This window comes from Lepus europaeus, chromosome 18 (assembly GCF_033115175.1).
Source record: "Lepus europaeus isolate LE1 chromosome 18, mLepTim1.pri, whole genome shotgun sequence".
NCBI classification, from domain to species: domain Eukaryota; kingdom Metazoa; phylum Chordata; class Mammalia; order Lagomorpha; family Leporidae; genus Lepus; species Lepus europaeus.
Genome location: NC_084844.1, coordinates 43033659 through 43058355, shown reverse-complemented (window position 1 = coordinate 43058355; position 24697 = coordinate 43033659). Strand labels below are relative to the sequence as shown.

The window sequence follows — 24697 nt, the reverse complement described above, 5'->3', positions numbered from 1 at the left end:
ACTTGCGGAGGTGCCATGTATCTCCCAGGGGGCTTCACGCCTGGAGAGGCACTGCCCCAACCTCGTACAGGAGGCCAACAACTGGGAGGGGGTCTCCCTCTCTCTCTGTTTTGCTACAGACCATGGATGGATGGACTGCTAGACACTTCTCTGTCTCCCCTCAGGTAATTATTTCGGCCCACTGCCCACTAATGACAGGTATTGCTCTGTGTGCAGCCACCCATGTTCACATGTGGGGCAACCCAGCTCATGTGTGCCTGCGTGTGTGCGCCTGTGTGTGTGTTCACTTCCTCACCTTTTGAATAAAACTCGCTATCACTTTGTGCACCTTATACATGTCTGCACTTAGTATGCTTCTGTATCTTGCGAGGCAAGATCCTGGAGAAAAAACATAAAAGCCCCTTACCCACATTACTTCCTCTTCTTTCTGCTTCAGATGCAACCTAGCGCTAACTGCTACTCCACGGTGATCCCCTCCAAGTGAGTCAGAGCATGCGCTCCTTTGCTCAAAGTCCTCCAGGGGCTCCTTATCTCACTTGGAGGAAAGCCAACACCCTAAAATACCCCACTGGCCTCCATGACCTCTCACACCACCTAAAGAGTGCTTTCCCCTTTGCCCCCTCTGTTCCAGCCACAGGGGCTTCCCTGTTCCTTCTGGACTCTTCTAGCCCCATTCCCCCCACCCTCACCCCAGGGGCCATCTGGCATGGTCTCTCTCCCCTCCCTGGCCCCAGGAGAGCTGCATGGTTTTCTCCCTCACCAAGGTCTTGTTCTCTGTCACCTGCTCACTGAGAACTCCCCTTGCCACCTCCTTATCCTTTGGGCTTTGTGGTGTTCCATAAACCCATCACTTCCTGAGTGTTGATGTGATTCCTCATTTAGTTCATTGTCACCCCTGACTCTTCCCTTGGACAGGAGCTGGAGGAATGCAGGGACTTTTGTCTATTTTGCCCAAGCACCTTGCATATCACCTTAGCAAATCTGTGTCACCTGCGTGGGTCCCCGACATAGAACAGAGTCTTAGCGTGTGCCCAGCCCTGTGCCGAGTGCCTTACTGGTTCTATGGTTTCAGCCTCTAGCAACACCATGAAGTGAGCGCTGCCATCACTTTGCAGATCTGGCCCCAGAGACTTGGGCTCAATACTCTAAGGCACGTAGCTCAGAAAGCAGATGGGTCGGGTTCGAACCTGCTGGGCCTGTCCCCAGAGCCTGTGCGCCTGACCTTTCGCTGCTGATCATTGAAGCCTCAGTCAGGAGTCTCTGCCTGCAGGTGACCCACGACCACCCCTTACCACTTGCACGTGGTCTCAGCCACAGCGCTTGCTGCTATCCTTGCACATCCTAGGTGCCTTGATTGGGCTTATTTCCCCAGCCTGGCACACAGTAGGTGCCTGGTGAATAAGGAGATGAGAGCTGCTGCGGTCTTCCTGGCACCTGAATTGATAAGAACCTCATGACCAACCAGCACGGTGTGCTTGCTGCAGGGCTGGCCAGCAGCTCACATTTGTCCACCTTCATCCAAGTTCTTCTTCTTTTTTTTTTTTTAAGAGGCAGAGAAGGAAAGCAAGAGAGAGCTCTCCCATCTGCTGCATTGGCTGGGGCCTGAGCCAGGAACTGAATCCAACTCTGCCACGTGGGAGACAGGAACCCAATCATTTGCGCCATCACTCCTGCCTCCCAGGGTCTGCACTGCAGGAATCTCGAGTCAGGAGCACGGCCAGGAATGGAACCCAGGCACTGTGATGCAGAAAGCTGGTATCTTAGCTAAAGGTTAAACATCCCCGCTCCCAAGGTTTCTGCTGAGTAGAAACTCAGAAATGTTTGCTCATTGAATGAACTCACCCATTTCCTTAGGGGATTTACTTGAACCTTCAGGCAACCCAGAAAAGGGAGGTTTTTGTTTTGTTTTGACAGGCAGAGTGGACAGTGAGAGACAGAGAGAAAGGTCTTCCTTTTCCGTTGGTTCACCCCCCAATGGCTGCTGCGGCCGGCGCGCTGGCAGCCGGCACACCACGCTGATCCGAAGGCAGGAGCCAGGTGCTTCTCCTGGTCTCCCATAGGGTGCAGGGCCCAAGCACTTGGGCCATCCTCCACTGCACTCCCGGGCCACAGCAGAGAGCTGGCCTGGAAGAGGGGCAACCGGGACAGGATTGGTGCCCCGACCGGGACTAGAACCCAGGATGCCGGCGCCGCAGGTGGAGGATTAGCCTATTGAGCCACAGTGCCGGGCTGTTTTGTTTTTAATGCATTGAAGAGAAGCACTTGGAAGGGAAGGTTTTTGCCTGGGTACCGTGGGTGACACAGCGGTGCTTCATTGCCCTTTCTGGTTTAACTGAGCAAACACCTGTTATGGCTTACTTGGCACCCTTCTGTGTCCTTGTTTAAAATCACATTGAAAGGATATGCTCTTGGGGGCTGGCACTGTGGCACAGTGTGTTAAGCTGCCACCTGTGATGCTGGCATCCCATATGGGCACCAGTTAGAGTCCCGGCTGCTCTACGTCTGATCCAGCTCCCTGTTAATGCACCTGGGAAAGCAGCAGACAATGGCCCAAGAGGTTGGGGCTCTGTCATCCATGTTGGGGACCAGGATGGAGTTCTAGGCTCTTGGCCTTAGCCTGACCCAGCCTCGGCTGTTGTACCCATTTGGGGAGTGAACCAGTGGATGAAAGTTCATTCTCTATCTCTGTAATTCTTTTTCAAATAAATAAATCTCTTTTTTGAAGATGCTTTTGCCTACAGTGATTGAAGGTGCAGTGCACCTGTGGGCTCCCCACAACAATGCTGGTGACAACATGGGTACAGACAGCTGTGGGAGAGCCTGGACTAGGTGAGGCACTTGCCCCGGATCTTGCTACTTTTGTTAGCCCTCAGACGTACATGTCATTCACCTGTAATTTAGCTGCCTGTGTTAAGGGCAGTGCACCTGCCCAGCAGTGAAGATGCCCAGATCCTTTGTCAGAGCTCCTGGGTCCCATGCCCAGCCCTGGTGCCTGATCTCAGCTTCCTGCTAATGCAGACCCTCTGAGGTAGCAGTGATGGCTCCAGTAGTTGGGTTCCTGCCACCGGTGTGGGACCCGAACTGAGTTCCTGTCACCACGATGAAGGCATCTTCCCTTCCCTTTTTTTTGGCTGAGGAGGGCTGGCTGTGTTGTAGATTACCTGTGACCAGCGAATAACAATGTTTGCTTGCTGAGAGGGGAAGACTTGGGAAGGCCGGCCTCAACCCAGCAGAGTGGAAAGTCTGTAGCCATCACCTGCAGGCACTGAGCGCCCTTGTCAGGACACCTCCGCGGACCATCCTCGGCGCCTGAAAAGTCTACTTAATTCCTAACCTCCACCTGCAGCTAGGCCTTCCCTTTAAAGGCCTTTGTTGCTGGCTTGTTGGAGGGAAGGAGGACGTTTTGGATCCAGAGGCCTCTCCCCAAGACTGCCGGCTTGAAACAAGCTCTTTCCTCGCACCAGCTCTGGTCTCTGGTGAATTGGCTGTCCAGCAGCCGGCAACAAGGCCTGGATGCTTTTGTCTGGTACCACCTCCGTCTCCCGGCATTAGCCCGGTCCTGGCCATTTATTTCAGACATTCAGAGAGTGAACCAACAAGTGGAAACTTTCTGCCTTTCTCTCTAATAAATGAATAATGAAAAAAAGCACTTAGGGATGGGATGGATAAGATTCCAGTTAACTGAGGGTTCTCACCGAGTGAGTCTGTATTGTAAGTAACAAAGCCCTAAGACATCTTGGGGAATGCACCGGGAGTTGCTTATCTCACACACCAGCAGCAGTTAGCCCTAATGTGCCCAAGCCTCAGCTCAGTCCCAACGCTGCAGCTGTTCTCTGCTACTTTGTTGTCTGCCGACTGTTCTAATAAGCGGACCGCCTTTAATTCCCAGGGCTTGCTTCCTTTGTCCTACTGAGATTAGAGCAGCTACTTGGAGCAGTTTGGCTACCAGATAAGCATTTGGATGTGTGTGGTTGTGTGAAGCTCCTCCGTGAGAGCAGAAAGATTGCTTTAAGCCACTGCACCTGCCTGCCTCCCGGCTGCGAGGCAAACTGCCATCCCTTCAAACAAAGGAGTTAAGAGAACACAGGCCACGAACCCGAACCCCACTCAGAAACTGCTCCTTCGTGTGCAACAGTAGCTGTTAGCAGCCTTCAGCAGCAGCAGCCACTCAATTCTATGGGTTTTTTTTTTTTTCTTCTTTGTCCAAAATGTGTTTGTTGGGAGGGTTTCGCACTCCTCTTGATTCAAAGTGCCTCTAGAGCTGCTCCCTTCTGAAGGAGCAGCCTCTGTAAGCCTTGCTTTTCCTCCCGGAGGCTGGCAGAACAGCAGAGCAGCCAGCACACAGAGCTGCCGCTGGTGCATGGCTGGAACCCGTGGTGATTGTGCAGCATTCTGGGCACGTCACACCCACGAAGCAGGAAGTGGGGCTCTGCACCAGGCACTTCTTCGTGTATTTCCTCTTCTTCCGGAGAGGGATGGAGGAGATCCTTGAAGAGAGGCGTGTGCGTGTGGGTAGGTATCACCGCCGGAAAGGCCACTCAGTTCTATTTTAAACAGCATGATTGGAGATGAACCCCAAAGTCAGATTTAATGAATTAATCTTGTTTTCTTTACTGTAGAGGACATGAGGGGTTTTATAATTTCGAGTACCGTGAAAATGAAGGATTGTGACAGAGTGGGACATCCTCTTACCAGGGACCTGGATAAGGTTGGGGTGTGAAATTTGGCTCTGTGCTTCCCACACTGGAGGCAGAGGTGGGCCCTCGGGTGTCAGTACGTGACTTTAGAGAAGCGGCCGCAGCGGCCACTCTACTTTGAGGAGGGTCTTTGGAGCAGACCCTCACCTGGCATCACGTTTCTGGAAGACCAGATTTCTCAGAGCCTTACCTGAGGGGCCCAGGGGTGGCTTGCCCAGAGATGTCTCCCACTGTGGCATGGCAGAGCGGAAATGGCTCCGGTCTTACCCTGGTGTCAGTGAAAGCATGAACCAGGCCTGTCTCTTCTGAACAAGCAGTCAGTTTGCAGTTAAGCTCCTGCACCCCCACCTCAGGCCATGTCACGTTTATTTCTACCTTTGGTTCGGGGATGCTCATAAAGACTTCCAGAAAGATGAGCACCGCAAACAGCAGAGCAAGTCCCCAAGCCCCCTGGCCGCCGCCTCCCACTGATTGCTCAACACTGTGTTTACTTCCGGCTGACGCTTCCAGAGAGAAAGTGAAACTGCCAGGCGCGTCTGGGCCGAGGTCCATGCACAGGGCAGCACTGGCCTCACAGGCTCAGCAGGGCTTTCGGGCTGGAAACTCCAGCATTGCCACCTGCTGTGTGGTGGGAAGCAGCCAGGCCTGGCACCTGTGTGAAGAGTGGCCCCTGCCCGAAAGCGAGCATCCTGGGCCTGAGTTTGCTTTCCCTCTAGAGTCTGCACACGGGCTGACCCCCAGGCCCCATGCCTAGCGTTGCTTATAGAAGCCACTTCTCTGATCCACAGCCGCAGGAGGATTCAGTTAGCTGGGTTTCCTGCCTCCTCTCATCGCGTCCTTCTTTGCAGTCAGCTGCAAAAATCTGTGCTACCGTGGCCCAAGGAGAAGGTTCAGCGCCTTAGGGATGCCTGTCCTGTAGGTCAGGTCCGGGGACCTTCTGCTTGTCTGGGCGGGTGGCTAGTGAGTCTCAGGGAGGGGCACAGGCTGAAACGTGGACGTCCCATCTGCTGCCTCCAGCCGTCTTGATGCGAACATTTTTCCACTTGGAGGACAGCCTGGCCGTGGCTTCTATCCAGGCCTGTGCCCTTCAGAGGGGAGGGCCCAGGTTCCTTACTAGGGTGCCCCGTAAGTGGCAGTGGCCACATGGAGCCGTCTCCTCTCAAGAACGGTGTGCTGTTTTATTGTGACCAGAAGGGCAAGAGTTGATTTCAGGAGGCAGGGGCTGGGGCTGTCCCCCTGCTGCCAATGTCAAGTGCGATGACTGGAAGTGAGCTCCCCACTTCCCCGGTTGATTAAACCAGTGCATTTTGAGACGCCCTGTGCCATTCTGAGCACCGTGGCCGCGGGGTTTTCCCCTGCCTGGGTGAGACCAGTGATTCACCTCTCGGGCTACTTTCCGTTCTTGGTTTCAGTTCTAAGTATTGACTTCGCTCTCGAAAAAGGTACTTCTCGGAAACGGGCGTAACTGTGTTGAGCCACTTCCACGGGAGCTGAATGTCCCTGCTGAGATCCTCCAGGCTCGCAGGAGGCCCAAGGAGTAATATTAGTAAAAATAGCAGCATGTCTCCTTGTAGAGTGCCACCGTGTTCCCGCCTCTGTTCCAAAGACTTTCCCGACACTTACTCCTTTGGTGCTCCTGAAAGCCCTGTGAGGTGGGCAGCATTGCTACACCTGGGGAACAGAGAAGTTTAGTAACTTGACCAAGGTCAGACAGTGGTGAGGCTGTGAGAACGCCAGCTTCAGTATTCTCTTTCCCATGGTTTTGTCTAGTCACGGTCCCTTGAGATTCCAGGTAACTTTTCAGACTTTTCTGTTCCTGCGAAAGCCTTCACTTGAGACACTGACGGGATAGCAGGCCTGTAGGTCGCTTTGTGTACCACTGACGTCCTCACAGTAGGAAGCCCTCCAATCCATGAGCACGGGATGCCTTTGCTCTTACTGGTGTCTTCGTTCATTTTTTCTGCGCTGTGTTGGCGCTCTTCCGTGTGTAAGTCCTACTCCTCCTTGGCTAAGTTTATTCCTTCTGGTGCTTTTGTCAGTGGAATTGTTTTCTTAATTTCCTTTTCAGATTGTTCATTGTTAGTGCACGGAAATGCAACTGGTTTTTGTGTGCCGTTCGTATCCTGAACTTTATTGAATTTGCGTACTAGTTCCAACTATGTGTGTGATCCTTAGGGTTGTCTACATATACAATCATGTCGTTTATGAACAGTCATAATTTTACCACTTCCTTTCCAATTCACATGCCTCTTATTTGTTTTTGTTGCCTAATTGCTCTGGTTAGGTCTTCCAATAAAATCCTTTTGATATGCTACTGTATTCAGTTGCCTTTTTTTCCATTTTTGGGAAGCCTTTGAGAAGAATTTATGTTCACCAGCCCTTAAATGTTAGATGCAGTTCACCAGTGAGACCATCAGGTCCTGGGCTTTTCTTTGTTGAGAGTTTTTGGATTACTGATCCAATATGTTTACTAAAATTATAGGTCGATTCAGATTTTCTATATTTTTATAATACAATATTGGTAGGGTATCTGTGTCTAGGAATTTCTCCATTTCTTTAAGGTTATCCAATTTGTTGGTATACCATTGCTTATAATACTTTTATAATTATTTTTGTTTCTCTAAAAGCAGTAGTAATGTTTCCTCTTCCATTTCTTTCAGAGGTAGAGTTACAGACAGAGAGAGGAAGAGACAGAGAGAAAGGTCTATCTGCTGGTTCACTCCCCAAATGGCAGCAACGGCTGGAGTTGGGCTGATCTGAAGCCAGGAGCCAGGAGCTTCTTCTGGGTCTCCTACATGGGTGCAGAGGCCTAAGCGCTTGGGCCGTCTTTCGCTGGTTTCTCAGGCCATTAGCAGGGAGCTGAATCTGAAGTGGAGCAGCTGGGACTTGGCCCAGAGCTCATATCAGATGCACCGCAGGTGGAGGTTTAGCCAACTCTACCACAGCACTGGCCCCTCTTCTGTTTCTGATTTTAGTTATTTGAGTGTCCTCTCTTTCTAGTTGATCTAAAATGTCTCTGGATTTTCTAAAGGGTCTCTGGATTTGACTATTCTAGGAATCTCACATAACTGGGATCATACAGAATTTGTCCTTTTGTGTCTGGATTATTTCACTTACCATTTTTCCAGGTTCATCATATTGTGGTATGATCCCCCCAAATTCTGCATTTATCTGACATTTACATATGCAGAAGAGATCTTGAGCATTTTCAAGTTATTTTTAAAAAATTATGAAAGTGAAGAGCAGGGTAGGTAACTGACTTACTAGAGGTCATGAGCTAGTAGAAGCAGAGCCAGGGCTAGAGCCCAGGTCTCCTGGTCTTTAAGGTGTTAATTCTTGTTTCTTCACCAGGAAAAATGGTGATAATAATATCTGCCTCACCAGGTATTGTGATCCTTGTGGCCCCCACAGGGCACTCACCAGATGAAAGTGGTGGTGGTGGTGGTGGGGTGATGAAGAATCAGGAAGGTGAGGAAGAGTCAGGCTGGTGGTCCCCTGCCCAGCCTGGGGGCGTTTCAGACTAGCAACTCAGGTGGCCTTGTTTGGTCCAACCCTTTTCCTGCTTGGTAATCTTGAAAAGACAAGTGTGTGTGAGGGGGAAACAATGGGAAGCCCCTTCCCACTAAACTCCAGGGGAAGGCACCCCTGCATTTTATTGGTCAACACCAGGCAGAGGAGGCCAAGCCAGGAGCCCTGGCATCACAGCAGGGCCCTTGGGAGACACACCTTCCACCTGTCACACATGCTGCAGTGGCTTCACCTGGCCCCAACAGCTTGTACTCAAGTCCAGGGGTGAGCTGTCACTCCTTTGCTGGATGCTGCTGACTTACAAACAAAACACCAAAAACCCCCACGCTCTTCCCTTTCTTGGGATAAAAGCCGAGCCTTCCTGCTCTCCTGTCCCCAACGTGTTCTACCTGTGAAATGGCACAGTGTAGGCTCACTCTCTCCTTCACTCAGCAGGCCATTCCATGTTGTGGGGCACCACTGGGACCCCCACAGGGACCCCTGCCTGCATCAGCACCTTCTGGTGCAATTCTTCGCTTCCCCTGCAATGCCTAGCCAGTGCTTGGGAGGTTGAAGGGAGGAATTAATAAATGAATGAATGATGTGGCATCCATCTACCCATGACCTTGGTCATCTTCTTTGGACATGGCCCAATGTTCCAGTGTCCTCAACATGTGGTTTCCTGAATTGGATGCAAGGTTCCACAAGTCTGAGCCATCCAGGGCCCAAGGGTTGTCACCTCCAGTCCATAGGACGCTCTGCTTCTGTCTGCATGGCTAAGAGCTGTGTTAGTTTTTTTAGACAGAGCTTTCTGTTCCACTGTTGACTCCTCTGGGCTCAGGATCAACACAAAAAGGAAAGAAACTAGGCCCAATGACTTTTTTTTTTTTTTAAAAAAGATACTATCTTTTTTGAGAGGTAGAGTTACACACAGAGAGAGGGACAAAAGAGAAAGGTCTTCCATCCGCTGGTTCACTCCCCAAATGGCTGTAACGGCCAGAGCTGGGCTGATCCGAAGCCAGGAGCCAGGAGCTTCTTCCTGGTCTCCCATGTGGGTGCAGGGGCCCAAGCATTTGGGCCATCTTCTACTGTTTTCCCAGGCCATAGCAGAGAGCTGGATCAGAAGAGGGGCAGCCAGGACTCAAACCTGTGCCCGTATGAGATGCCGGTGCCACAGGCAGAGGCTTGGCCCACTATGCCACAGTGCCGGCCCCCCAGTGATATCTTAAAATGTTTATTGTCATTTCCCTGATATGACTACAAAAGGGAAAGATAAACATTTTTTTTTAAACTATTTAAACTTCATTTGAAAGGCAGAGAGAGACACAGACAGATCTTCCATCTACTGGTTCACTTCTCCAATACCTGAGAAGCTGGGGCTGGGCCAGGCTGAAGCCAGGAGCCCAGATTGCAGCCAAGGTGCCCACGTGGGTAGCAGAGACCCAGCTACTGTGAGCCATCACCTACTGCCTCCCAAGGTCTGTGTCACCAGGAAGCTGGAAATGGGAGCAGAGCCAGGACTTGAACCCAGGCCCTCCCAAATGGGGTGTGTGCCTCCCAACCCATTGTCTTCGCTGCTATGCCAAATGCCTGCCCCCATCTCTTATTCTTGGCTCAGGCCACTGGCTAGGACCTCGAGGTCACCTGGTAAGCTGTTGAGTACAATTGATAGGAGTAGACGTTTCTGTTCTGGACTCAAATTCAGAAGAGAAGTGTTCAGTATTTTACCATCAGAGTGGATGTTAGCAATAGGCATTTTGTTGACCTTAGCAGATGAGGAAGCTCCGTGGGCCTCTGCGGACAGCAAGGTCGCTGTGCCAGAGGTACGTGACCTGGCCAGGGCACCTCCCTTCCCCGCCCGGTCACTAGGGGCCATCAGGGCAGCCTCTATTTGCATCTCTGAACCTTGCCTCTTCCTAGCAGTACTTGGCAGACTTCTTTCATTTCTGATGTCTGAGCCTGCTGTTACAGCTTTGCATTTTGAATAATAAATGTATCTCATTAGTTTGGGTCCAGAATTCATATGCTATTGAATTTATTTTTATCCTGTATTGAAAATAGTCATTTTAATTTTTCCTTTTATTATGTTACTATGGTGTGCACATGCCTGACATACTACCATCAATATAAAATGAATTTCTGGACTTGTCGGCTCCAAACACATGATTTTTCTGAGTCCATCATATGTGTTACAGTGCAATTTATTGAAACATTCTTTTTTGATTTTTGGTTCTTTCCACGTTTTCTTTTGTTGTTATATATCATGCTTCAGCAAGCACCATTATACATAAATACAAATCTTTGCAAATTCCTGGATAAAAGCTATGAACATTTCAGAGACCTTGATGCATGATTCTAAATTATTTCCAGAAAAGTTATAATTTTAATCTATTCAAACCATAGGAGATGAGAGCCTGTTTCATCAGATCTTTTGCTAATGTATTATTTTTTTAAAAAAATTTTTGTCAATAAGTGAAAAATGGCATCCTGTTTAATTTATATTTCTCTTTTACTAGTGATCTAAATTTTTTATAATATATTGACCAATAAGTAGATTATAATTTATAATTTATGAATAAATCTGTTTATATCCTTTAGCAAAAAAAGTTTTTGGTTGATTTTTGTAATAAAAGGTATCAACAAAATGCCCATAAAACCCAAATGTCCATCACAACATTGACACAGCAATGAAAAAGAATGAGTGAATGCTCTGTCAGTGACATGATGCCTCTCATGGGTGAAACAGTGACCTCAGAAGCCAGTGTTATCAGGGAAGCTCCGCCCTGTAGTGAACTCTGCCAGCTCCCGCAGGGGAGTGCTGGTTGGAGTCCTGGCTGCTCTGCTTCCGACCCAGCTCCCAGCTCCCTGGGAAAGCTGCAGAGAATGGCCCAAGTCCCTGGGCTCTTGTCACCCACATGGGAAACCCAGAAGCAGCTCCTGGCTCCTAACTTCAGCCTGGCCCAGCCCTGGCTGTTTTGGCCATCTGGGGAGTGAACCAGCAGATGGAAAACCTCCCTCTCTCTCTCTCTCTCTCTCCCTGTCTCTCCCTCTCTGTCACTCTGCCTTTCAAATAAATAAGTCAGTCTTTTTCATGAAGTCCTTTGAGCAGCATGCATGCGGCTAATACACTTTAATACAAAATCTAGAGCTGCGCTTTAATGGAACTCTCAGACTTCCATGTGCTTTGCCTGGACCGTCGTGTTTCTGTTACTAGCGGCTGTTGTCATGAGCCGGCTCGCCTGCCCCTCCAGTTTGTCGATGACAGGTTTGTCCGTTGTCCTTTCTGAGATGCAGTCACACTACATCCATGCGAGCACGTCTCAGACTTTTTTTCTTTTTGCCCATCTCCTAAACAATGATTTCTAATGTAAAGACTATCTTTAGTACTAAATCAGTTGTGATCCAAAGGCACTTAAAATATATATTTTTATTTTTAGTGTTTTGTTTTGACAGGCAGAGTGGATAGTGAGAGAGACAGACAGAGAGAAAGGTCTTCCTTTTTGCCGTTGGTTCACCCTCCAATGGCCACTGCGGACAGTGCATCTCGCTGATCTGAAGCCAGGAGCCAGGTGCTTCTCCTGGTCTCCCTTGCAGGTGCAGGGCCCAAACACTTGGGCCATCCTCCACTGCCTTCCCGGGCCATAGCAGAGAGCTGGCCTGGAAGAGGGGCAACCGGGATAGATATTTTTAGTTTTTTTGAAAGGCCAATAGAGAGAGAGAGATCTTCCATCTGTTGATTCACTCTCCAAATGCTCCCAACAGCCTGGGCTGGGCCAGGCTAAAGCCAGGAGTCTGGACCTCAATCCAGGTCTCCTATGTGGGTGGCAGAGGCCCAGAAATTTGAGCCGTCACCTGTTGCCTCCCAGTGTCTGCATTAGCAGGAAGCTAGAATTGTGAATGGAACCATGGCTTCCAGTATGGCATGTGTGTATCCTAAGCAGTGTCTTTTTGTTTACTTTTTTTTTAAGATTTATTTTTTATTTATTTGAAAGGCAGTGTTAGCAAGGAGGACACACACACACACACACACAAATCTTTGATCCACTGGTTCATTCTCCAAATGGCTGCAATGGCCAGGGCTGGGCCAGGCTGAAGCCAGGAGCCAGAAGCTTCTTCCGAGTCTCCCATGTGGGTGGCAGGGGCCCAAGGATTCTGGCCATCCTCCCCTGCCTTCCCAGGTGCATTAGCAGGAAGCTGGATGGGAAGTGGAGTAGCAAGGTCTTGAATGGCGCCCATATGGGATGCCGGCACTGCAATTGGCAGCTTTATCTGCTGTGCCACTGAGCCGGCCCCATAATGATTATTTTTTACAGTTTTAAAAATATCTCTATCAGTCAAAGAGAGTTGGTGAGTTTTGTTTTCTATTAAAATTGTAGGATTTGGACTATGCTTTTGTAAACTCCTTCCAGAAATCCTGGTAGCTGCTAGGGGTGCCCAGCTGACCAGCTGGAGAATCACCCATCCCAGATGGTCCCCTCTGGAGAAAGGGGACGAGAGCAGCTGCAGGCCACTTGTTGGTGTTTGTATGAGTCCCTAGAGATCAGGGCCGTGTAGGTCGTCTAATCAGTGATGAGTCTCGGGTTTTTCCAGGGTTGGGCACTGAGCTGCCTGGGGGTGAGATCCCCACCCGCTCCAGTGACGTCACAAACGGGTAAAACCCCATCTGACTTTTATTAACTTTGGCAAATTCTCTCTATATATATATCTTTTTATCCAGTTTAGACTTGGCTGCCTGCTGTTTGCAATGGTGAGCCTTCTAAGTATCACAGATAGGAAACTAAGCGTGAGAAATCCTCGAGCGGCAAGCAGTTCAGACACAGACATGTAACTTTTTTTTTTTTTTCTCTGTACTGGGATAGAATGGGCTCCCTCAGCAGCCTCTGAGGCTCAAACATTTCTATCACCACAATTACTTTAGCAAACCTGTGTCCCTTCGCTTCTGCCACATCACACAGAGCCAGTGATGGGGTCGCACATTTCATCTGAAATCAACCAAATGAAGTGGATGCTTTCTCTGTGCCTAATAAAGGTGGCGACGGAGATTCTGAGAGAACAAAGGCCCTGCCGTTGCTGGGGGGTGGGGTATGGATTTGAACTCAGATCTCAGTCTTCTCCTCAGATTCTTCCCAAGATCTGTCACCTCCACCCTCACCACCATGCCCCAGTGTGTCTTTTTTTTTTTTTTTTTTTTTGACAGGCAGTGTTGATAGTGAGAGAGAGAGAGACAGAGAGAAAGGTCTTCCTTTTTGCTGTTGGTTCACCCTCCAATGGCTGCTGCGGCCGGCGCATCGCGCTGATCCGAAGCCAGGAGCCAGGTGCTTCTCCTGGTCTCCCATGCGGGTGCAGGGCCCAAGGACTTGGGCCATCCTCCACTGCCTTCCCGGGCCATAGCAGAGAGCTGGCCTGGAAGAGGGCAACCGGGATAGAATCCAGCGCCCCGACCGGGTCTAGAACCCGGTGTGCCGGTGCCACAAGGCGGAGGATTAGCCTGTTGAGCCACGGTACCGGCCCCCAGTGTGTCTTACACTCCAATTCTCTTTGGTGGAAACTGGCGTGAAAACAGATGTTGGATAGTTCCACCTTCTTCTAATCAGGTTTGCCCCCCGTAACATCCTGTGACAGTCCCAGAGCCACTTTGCACGTAGCCCTAATGTTCCCCTGGGTGTGAAAAGTCTTGCATGGAAAAAACCGTGGGATGGCCCAGGATGTGGGAGAGGCACCCGCTCTTAGTCACAGGTGCGCTTGGCTCTTCAAGGGCTCTGACAAACCTTAGCTTAACCTAACCCTACGCTAACTTTACTCACCACTCGGCGCTCACACAGCCCTGATTTGGAGGTACACTTATCAGCATTGTGGTGAGCAACTGAAAGTTGGAACAGAGTTTAGGAAATGCTGATGGAATAGAGCAAACCCTGGGCTTGGCTGGAGAGACACAGGGGGTCTAATTATCTAAGCGCCAGGACAGCAGGGTAAACCGCACCAGCAGTCTCTTCCTGCCTCACAGGATGTTACTCGAATTCAAACAAGACGCAAGGGCTTGACTGGCTAACAGCTGCTGCACGCCTGTTCCCTGCTGAAACACTGTGGACATCCATGCTCTTAATTCTCACCACAAGCCTGCGCCGTAGATTCCGTCCTTGGGTGTGGGAAACGATGCTCCTTACGGTGCTGCGGTCTCCAAGTGGAAAAGCCGGCCTGGACCCCAGGTGGCCTTGGGCCTGGAGCCTTGACCACTGCCCAGGCCTGCCTCTCTCTGCTCTTGGCACTCCGACAGTAAGCAGAAGCCCTTGGTGTGATTTCCAAACATGTACGCCTTTGGCACTTGAGTCTTCTTGTTTCAACCCTGGCCACTAAAGGCAAGAGATAGTTACTGAACGCCTGCACTGCTGGCACAGTAGCACACTGGCACATCACGTGGCATAGTGGGTAAAGCCGCCACCTGCAGTGCCAGCATCCCATATGGGTGCCGGTTCTAGTCCTGGCTGCTCCTCTTCCAATCCAGCTCTCTGCTATGGCCTGGGAAAGCAGTAGAAATGGCCCAAATGCTTGGGCCCCTGCACCCACGTGGGAGACCAGGAAGAAGCTCCTGGCTCCTGGCTTCGGATCGGCGCAGCTCCAGTCGTTGCGGCCATTTGGCGAGTGAACCAATGGAAGGAAGACCTTTCTCTCTGTTTCTCCCTCTCACTGTCTGTAATTCTATCTCTTAAATAAATAAATAAATAAAATCTTTAAAAAAAAAAGTTTCTGTAGGACAAAAAAATGTCAAACAGTATTGGAGTAGAGAATAAAAATGGCCTCACTCCCAACCCTGGTCAGTTTCCCTCCCTAGAGCCGATCACTGCTGTAGTGTTCTGTGTGTCTTCCGAGATGTTTCGTGCTTAGGGGCATATATTGATGTGTCACCCATGCACTGCTTTCTCTCAAGCCTCAGAATACTCATACACCTTGTTTGCTTTTGTAAAAATGTATTTGAGAAACAGCTCTCATCCTCTGGTTTACCCCCCACCCCCACAATGGCTAGAGCTATGCTGGGTGGGGGGTGGAGCTGGGAGCTGATAACTCAGTTCTGGGTCCCCCACGTTGGAGGCAGGAACCCGGCTGCTCGAGCTGCCCCTGCTGCCTCCTCATTAGCTGGAAGCTGGGGTCAGGAACTGATCCCAGGTCCCCCAGCGTCAGCCGTGGAACCCTCCCCAGCGTCTCAGTAGACCCGACGGCCACCCCCACCTTGCCCTTGCAAGGTAGAAATCTGCCCTGCAGGGCATTCCATCGCGGCACAAAAAGCCCCACCGCATTCCCTGTCATAGCTTCGAGGACTCCGTCAATGTCTCTGATGCAGTCCATCTCCGGCTCCTCCGGCCACACTTCCTTTCTCGTCCAGGACAATTCCGCGCGCTGGCTTCCCCGCTGCTGCACAGCAGAGTTTCCTGGAGCGCAGTCCTGGATCACCTGCATCAGAATCCCTTGTGGGACTGGTTGGCCCTGCACTTTCTGGAGTCCAGCCAGGACTTGAAAGAACTAGAACTTGGGGCAAGCGAGTCCAGGGCCTGGCGGTGTTGCCAGCTAGCTCCCGGCAGTCGCCCAGTGTGCCGAGGCTTCAGCAGCACGGGCAGGGACCAGGTTGATGGGGTCATGTGGTGTTACACATGCTGTCCTGTGGATGGGTCAGGAAGCCTCCACTGCAAGGCGCTCTACTCAGGACCATGCTGTGGCTGCACCGATGCTGAGTCCAGTCTCTGGCCAAAGGAGAAAGCAGCTCCCCCTGCTTTGCGCGCAGGGCCTTGCCTAGAGGCCAGCATTCTCTTTCCCTTTGGAACACTGAGGGAAAGTTCCAGGCAATGACGTGCACAAGACCTGGTTGTGCAGTTCGCTGGAGAGTCGCCGGATCACACACCCGTGGGGCCATCAAAGTAAGGCACGCGGGCTCCTCTGTGCCCCGCCTCCCTCTCCCCGACTCTCGGCTTTGCCACCATCGGCTCCTTCTCTCAGCTTCTGGAATGGTATAAGGGAAGGCGTGTGGGGCGGACTCTGGTGTTCGGCCTCTCTTGCTCAGTGTCACGTCTGTGAACCCACCACGTTTCTGCATGCCCAGGTTGAGCTTCCCTAAGTCAAAAATCAGACTCCAAAGTCTGAAGCGTTTTGGGCACAGATGGAAAATCCCACCCCGATCTCATGTGATGGATCACAGTGAAAACGCAGGCACCCTAAAAATAGTGTCTAAAATTACCTCCAGGCTATGTGTCTAGGGTGTATGTGAAACATAAATGAATTTCATATTTAGACTTGGGTCCCACCCCCAAGATTCTCATTATGTATATGCAAATACTCCAACCATCTGGATTCTGAAATACTTCTGACCCTAAGCATTTTGGGTAAGGGATGCTGTCTTCTTTTGATTGCTGTTAGCAGGGGTCAGCAAACTGTCTGTGTAAAGAGTCAGCTGGTAACGTCTTTTTGACTATGCGGGGCATGCAGTGTCTGTCACCACACTCCACACTGTCACTGTGGCTTGAACACAGCAGTAGACAGTCCACAAGTGAGAACTCTGGCAGGTTGGCCTCTGGGCTACTGCCGGCTGGGTGGATCCCTGCTGTTCATTATGCCAGTGCATCACAATGTATGGAGTCTTCCGCATAGGGGTTACTGCCATCCTTGGATACAATTACTAGGCTGCTAAGTGACTTGGTGACTGTAAGCACTCACCTGGTGAGGTGGCGGGAGTGCTACCATCAGGTCGGGAGAGAGACCGGTGCGTGGCTTCATTGGCCATCGCCAAAGGCTCTCCAAAGCAGCTGTGCCACTTCCCACCCCACCAGTGGAGCTGCTTCGTATCAAGAGCAGTGCTGTCCGGATTTCCTGTGACGGCCCCTTGGGCTGGCAGGCGGTGGCATCTTGTGTGGTATTCAGCTTGCATGTTCCTGATGACTAACGATGTTGAACACCTTTTCAAATGTTGGCTGCCATCTTCCAGTATCTCTAGAGACAGAGTTACTTGACCTTTTCTTGTTGGCATATAAAAGTTTGAGGGCAGGTGTTGTGGTTAAGCCTCTGCTCAAGATGCTCGCATCTCAAATTGGATGCTGGTTTGAGTCCTGGATGCTCTGTTTCCCATCCAGATTCCTAACACGCCTGGAAAGGCAGCAGATGATGGCCCAAGGTTGTGGGACTCTGCCATCCATGTTGGAGGCTGGGATGGAGTTCTGAGCTCCTGGCTTCAGGCTGGCCCAGCCCTGGCTAACGTGAGCATTTGAGGAGTGAACCAATAGATGCGAAGAATTCTCTTTCTCTCTCTCTCCTCCTGCCTTTCAAATAACTAATCTTTTAAAAATTTTGATATATGTATTTTTGATACAAATTCTTTGTTAGATATAAGTGTGACAAATATCTAACCTTTGCACTTCATTTTAAAGTATATTTATTTATTTTAAGAGCAAGCGAGACAGAAATCTCCCATCCACTAGCTTAGAACAGCCAGGGCTAGACCAGGTCAAATCTGGGAGATGGAGCTCCTTCTGGGTCTTCCACTGTGGGTGGCAGGGACTTAAGTACTTGGACCATCACCTGCTACCTTCCAGGGTGTGCATTAGCAGGGAGCTGGATTGAAAGCAGACATAGGACTCCATCCAAGGCACTCTGATAAATGATGTGGGTGTCCCAAGTAGGGGCTTAACCCACTGTGCAATGCCTGTCCCCTTTTAATTTTCTAATATCTTTTTAAAAAATTTTATTTGTTTGAAAGAGTTAGAAGGAAAGACAGACACACACACACACACAGATGTCTTCAGTTTACTGGTTCACTCCCCAAAAGCCTGTACCTGTACCTGTACCTGTGATCCTCAGAGGATTTGTCCTGAGCTCCTAGTGATGCTTTTGATCCACATGCCATCCTTTTAGAGATTTCCCAGTTCTTTGTATTTCCTTTTATATTTTTATTTTTTACAGATTTGTATATTTATTTGAAAGAGAGAGAGCGAGGGCGAGAGAGAGAGCACTTCTATCCACTAGTTCACTTCCAAAATACTTGAAACAGCCAGGGCTAGTTCAGTTGCTGGGAACTCTATCTGAGCTTCTCATGTGGGTGGCAGGAACCCAAGCACTTGGACCATCTTCTGCTGCTTTCCTAGGTGCATTAGCAGGGAGCTAGATTGGAAGTGGAGCAGCTGGAACTTGAACTGGTGCTCATATGGGATGCTAGTATCACACACAGTGGTTTAACCTGATATGCCACTACACTGGCACCCAGATTTTTTTTTTTAAGATTTATTTATTTGAAAGGCAGAGTTACAGAGAGGCAGAGGCAGAGAGAGAGAGAGAGAGGTCTTCCATCCACTGGTTCACTCCCCAAGTGGCTGCTATAGCCAGAGCTGAGCTGATCCGAAGCCAGGAGCCAGTAGCTTCTTCTTGGTCTCCCACGCATGTGCAGGGACCCAAGCACTTTGGAATCTTCTATACCTTTCCCAGGTCATTACAGAGAGCTGGATTGGAAGTGGAGCAGCCAGGACTCGAATCAGCGCCCATATGGGAAGCTGACAGTGCAGGGGGAGGCTTTACCCACCATGCCATAGGGCTGGCCCCCATGGCCCGCAAATTTTTTAATATCATTTTTTAAAGATTTATTAATTTACTTGTAAGTCGGAGTTATACAGAGAGAGAAGGAGAGGCAGAGAGAGAGAGAAAGAAAGAGAGAGAGAGAGAGAGAGAGAGAGAGGTCTTCCATCCTCTGGTTCACTCCCTAGTTGGCCGCAATGGCTGAAGCTGGGCTTATCTGAAGCCAGGAGCCAGGAGCTTCTTCCGGGTCTCCTACGTGGGTACAGGGTCCCAAGGACTTGGACCATCTTCCACTGCTTTCCCAGGCCATAGCAGAGAGCTGGATCAGAAGTAGAGCAGCTGGGACTCAAACCAGCACCCATATGGGATGCTGGCACTGCAGGTGGCAGCTTTACCTACTACACCACAGCGCCAGACCCTGAATGTCATTTTTTGATGAATTGAAGGTTTTAATTTTAAAAGGCCCAACCTATCAATCTTTTCCTTTACAGTTAGTGCTTTTTCATGTTTTATTTGAGAAGTCCTTGCCTGTCCCAAGATCATGAAACATACTCCCCCAGGTTTTCTTTCAGAGGCTTTATCATTGGACCTTTCATGTCTAGGCCTGTAATCCATCTTGAATCGCTCTCTGTGATAGAAACAAGGTAGGGTCCCAGTTCATTATATTCTGTATGGCAATCCAGTTGTTCCAGGACCATTTTGACCCCTGGATCTGTTGGGATCAGAGGCCTGCATTTAATGCTGAGCCCCTATCCTGTGTTCAGAGCTGGGGAGGGGCCCTAGCCTGTGGCCCAGGAAGAAGAGATAGAGGGGTGAGGCCTGGCCCTGGACTGGCAGCGTCTGGAGTTGCCCAGGGCAAGGTGAGGGGCACTGGGCAAAAGCTGCTGGTTTGCCTCCTCTGTGAATTCCTGACTCCCCGTGTGCTTCTGAAGGATGCCACACCAGGCCAAGGTTTGCCAGCTGTTGCTGGAAACACCGGAGACTTCCAAGAAACTCTGCTTGAGGGAAGAACCCAGCCTCGGGCTTGAGATGTCTCATCGCTCTTCAGATTGCCCAGCCTGGCCTTGCCTTGCAGGGAGAGTCTACCCCGTGACTCGGTGAGCCGGGGCTGGCAGCAGCAGAGACCAGGGAAAGTCCTGTGTTTTTCTGAGACCAAAAACTGTTTATTTCTGGCCACGAAAGAGAAAGCATGTCCAGGCTCAGGCTGTGTAGACCATGGACTAATATTTTCCAGACAGATGACTGCTGTCCAGTGCTTTCCTGGACCGCTCCCCAGGGCCTCTCCTCTGGCTACGTGAGCCCCGGCAGCCACCCTGCCGTCTGCAGGGGACAAGAAAACCACTTTTGTACACACAGCACTGATAGCGAGGACAGGGCTAAGGGTGTTGGTGACATCTCCCTACTTCCCGAGTGGGAGCCACATGGGTAGGGTTTGGACTTGGCTGGTGGCCAGTGAGCCCGAGAGGACGTGGGGGTGAGGGCCATGGCCTTCAAAGGGCTGCTGGCAGAGGATCTCGCCCCCTGGCTCGCGGCATATTCCCAAACGTGGACACGGAGTGTGAGCAGGGCGCCTCCAGGCTCCCCCGACCCAGGATGCTTGCCCTTAGGGCTCGCGCCCTCTGAAGGGTGGCAGCAGCTGCAGTTACCAAACAGCTTCTTCTCTGCCACATGGGCCAACACGTCCATCCTGCACCCCGGGCTATGACAGTGAGTGAAAGCCACAGATGTCCTGCTGCTGTGTGGCCTTCACTCTAGAGGGACACAGACAACGAACAAATAAATAATAATAAGCAAACCATACAGGGCGTGGCATTCAGCTCTGGCACAGACGCACAGAGCAGAGGGCAGGGTCAGCAGGGTCGAGAGGAAGAGGGGGTGGCAGGGTTGGCCTCAAGAGGATGGGACACAGGAACAAACAAGGCTTGAAGGAGCCGGGCAGGTGTGGCACGGGTATCTGGAGGAAAAGGCTCTGGTGCAGAGGGTCAGCTGCAGAGGTGTCAAGGCTTTGACTCGCCTCCAAGACGAAGGAAATTCTGAACCCCAAGCCCAGGGGAGTGCAGCAGCGCCCCCCTTCCTTTCTTCCCTTCTCCTCCCATCCCCTCCCTCCTTCCTTCCTTCTTCCTGCTCACGGTGTCACCTCCGACAGCTCCCCTCTTGCTGAGAAACCAAGGACAGCAAGCTCTCGGGGCTCGCACCTGGGGTTTGGACATCTTCAGAAATGCCCACAGGAGGGTAGGACAGATGGGAATTTAGTGATGGATTAAATCTCTCCAATATTAGAACCTCATAGATGCCCGTGGAATGAGATGAAATTGTCATGTGTTCACTCCAACTATTTTTATTTCACCCCAGCTAACCCCTGTCTTCTGAGCTCTTTGGTGGGCATTGTAATGAATTCTGAAGAGCCCTCTGTCTCCTGAGAGGGAGGGTTGGAGACTGCCCAGCCCTCCGCCTCTGCTTTCTGGTCCTGCTTGCCGAGCAACGAGCCTTGTCCTCAGCGGGGTGGCAGGGTGGCGGGCCCCTGTGCTGGATGGAGCCTTCACCCCAAACCCAGCCCCAGAGAGACAGTGGCAGCCACTCATGGGTGCAGGAGGTGCTGAGTCCGGGGCACCTGATGACCGTCGCTGAGAACAAGCAGCCCCGAATGCCATATGTGTCCTTGGTGCCCTAACCCCTTGGTGACAGCTGCAAACCCAGGGCTTTCACGGCTCCTCCTGACACAGCTGGCCAGAGCCGGCCTCTGCTGGGCTGTGAACGCCCTCACCTAGGAGTTGCCGTTCATCCATTTGTCCACGCACTCACCCAGTCCATGGTCCGGCATTCATCCCTTGGGCCTTTCAACCTTAGGGCCACCCACTTCGAGTTCCCAGCCCTAAATCAGCTCCTCCTCTTGCCTGCCCCTCCGTCGCCGCCTGCAGGAAGCCGGGGTCACCCTGGCTGCCTCTGCTCCATGCCCATCCAGCAGCAGGTCCCCTTGCTCCCACCCCCAAGGTGCCCGTCCTCCCTCTGCTGCTCGCTGCCTGGGGGCCCTGCGTGAGCCGGTTAACCTCTCGGTGCCTTTTCCCACAACGACAGGAGGATGGCGTCACTGCTGCACAGCACTGCTGCCGTGTGTAAAGACCCGTGCATGACGCGTGTGCGCCGCGAGGGCGGGCGGTGTTCCTCAGATTCTTCCCTGTTGGCCAGAAGGGAGTCCATGGTCGGTCACAGTGGTGTTACACTTTTAATGCAACATGCTTGATTTTGAATATATGAAACATTAGGTTAAGATATAATAAAGGGAAAAAGTGAATCTTACAACAAATGATTCAGTGAAAGAAGAATGACTTGGAAAAGCATTCACGTGTACTCTTAAACAAAAACAAGGAGCATGTTACAAAACACATATAGGGGGATGGGCATTGTGGCACAGCAGGTTAAGATGCCATTCTGGGGTGCCTGTTTGGGTCTCGTCTCCTCTGCTTCTGATCCAGCTTCCTACTAGTGCACATGCTAGGAGGCGACAGGTGATGGCTCAAGTACTGGGGTCCCTGCCAACCATGTGGGAGATCTGGAGATCTCTCTCTCTCTCACTCTCACTCTCTCTGTTGCTCTGCCTTTCAAATAAAAATAGTAACATGGGCACACCAACACTGGGTGATAGTACACGGTGCAGCTGGGAGTCTGGCATGTTGCTGGCAATGGGACAGCCACCCTGGAAGAGCGGTCTGCACCGTCACAGACACCCTCTAGCAGACCTGGCAGCCCCAGTCTGAGGGAAATGAAACTTGGGTCCACACCAAAACCTGTTCACGAGAGTTTACAGCAGGGCCCCTCCTCACTGTCAAAAGCTGGGAGCCACCCGTATGTCCTTCAGCGGCTGAGTGGTGAAACCGTGGCCTCTCCCACTGAATGCTGATGACCTCTCAGCACTGAATGGAACACACCGTCCCGACGATGGGAGTGGCTCCCAGAGGCATTCTGCCGGGGAGAGGTCGGTCTCAGAGCGTTACGCACGGTGCGGCTCCGTTGACAAGCCAGCCGAGAAAAGGCACAGCTGTAACCATGGGGACGACATCAGTGGTTGCTGGGGCAGGGTTGGGGGTCAAGTGAGACTACGAAAGGTTAGAATGAAGTTGTTTTTAAAATTAAAAATATTTGTTTACTCAAGAGGTAGAGAGAGAGAATTCCCAACTGCTGATTCATTCTCTAAATGCCCACAACAGCTGGGGCAGGGTCAGACAAAAGCCGGGAGCCCAGGCTCGATCCAGTGTTCCTATGTGGACTCCGCTGCTTGAGCCATCACCGCTGCCTTCCAGAGTGTGCAGTGGCAGGAAGCTGGCGTCAGGAGCAGAGCCAGGACTCGGATCCAGGGACTGGGAAATGGGATGCAGCCGCCTCAGCTGCTAGACCTAGCCCCTGTCCCCATCATGTGCAGGTGCTTGGGGGTGATGGAACTGGCCTCAACATGCTGGCGGTTATTTCAGTGGACATGGATGTTAAAACTCATCGAGTTACACGAAAAAGCAAAAGACGAACAAGAGAGTCAGCACTCCTCAGAAACACCAAGCCAGACCTTGTTCAGGCGTTCCCTGGTCTGGGAAGCCTTCCCCACCGCCGATCCTCATCCCTCTGGGTTACAGCAGACGGGACGTCAGATCTTAGGCAGCAAGTGCTGTGTAACTGTGCAAGGGATTTAACCTCTCACCTCAGGGGGAGACAGAGTCTCCGGAGTCCACGTGGGACAGATGGCTTCCCCACGAGCTCGCCGTAGAGGCTTACGCGGCTGTGAAAGGCTGTCGTCCCAACAGGAATTTGGAAAAGCTCTCCACTTTCTGGCACCCCAGGCAGTTCGACGTCAGGGTGTTTCCAGCGTCTGCCACGCAGGCTGCGCTCCCTGCCTTCCTCAGCCCTGGCGAACCGTTGGCTGTCGGGAGTGCTGTGAAGTAGACTTCCTCCATAAAGCAATCAAGTCTGCATCTGGCTGTGCGGGAGGATACAGAGATGCAGGCGCTCACAGGTGATCCCGGGGAGTCAGCGTTTATTGTAGAATACGTTGGGTAATAAGGAAGCTGGGAGGTGGGACCCACAGCCAGGAGTCACGCAATCCATGGAGAGTGTGGGACCCCCAGAGGCAGTCCTGTCCGGGGCCTGCGTTTTCTTCTCACTGCCTGGCTGGAGCATCCTGGTCCTAAGGCCGACCACTCGGCTCCTGCTCTTCTGCAACAGTCTGCTCTCTGCACCCCACAATTCCTGTCCCCACCCCTGTCTGGCGACTCTGCTATCAGTCACCCATCAGGCAGTTCTGGCTGCCTCAGACTGACATGCCCACCATTATCCAACCATCTGGAGGGGTCATATGAGACACAGCAGAGAGACCAAGGCCCAGGATGGCCCTCAGAAATGGGCAAGGCCAGGGGCCAGCACTGTGGTGAGCAGGTTAAGTGGCTGCTTGCAATGCAGGCATCCCATACTGGAGCACCAGTTCCAGTCCTGGCTGCTCTGCTTCTGATCCAGTTTCCTGTGGATGTACCTAGGAAAGCAGTGGAAGATGGCCCAAGTGCTTGGGCCCTTGCCTCCTGGGTGGGAGACCTGGATGGAGTCCTGGGATCCTGGTTTCCACCCGGACCAGACCTGGCTGCTGCAGCCATTTGAGGAGTGAACTAGTAGATGGAAGATCTCTCTCTCTCTCACTTTCACTCTGCATGTCAAGTAAATAAATAAATCTTTTATTTACTTGAAAGGCAGAGTTACAGAGGGAGAAAGACAAAGATCTCCCATCTGCTGGTTCAATCCCCAAATAGCCTCAAAGGCCTTGTTTGGGCCAGGTCAAAGCCAGTCATTTCATCTGGGTCTCCATATGGGTGCAGAGGCCCAAGGACTTGGGTCATCTTCCACTGCTCTCCCAGGCACATTAGTAGGAAGCTGGATCAGAAATGGGTCAGCCAGGACTTGAACTGGTGGCCCAT

At 51.4% G+C, this 24697-nt stretch overlaps 1 protein-coding gene and 1 non-coding gene across 5 annotated transcripts in view; one reads left to right on the top strand and one right to left on the bottom strand.

Annotated features, from left to right (window-relative positions):
• Positions 1-24697, top strand: part of NOS2 (nitric oxide synthase 2) — a 110059-nt gene that overhangs the window by 37594 nt on the left and 47768 nt on the right. The gene's annotated exons all lie outside the window — the stretch shown is intronic.
• On the bottom strand, positions 13048-13179 carry LOC133747382 (small nucleolar RNA SNORA66). The gene has a single exon (XR_009864336.1). It is a non-coding gene; the product is annotated as a small nucleolar RNA SNORA66 (small nucleolar RNA).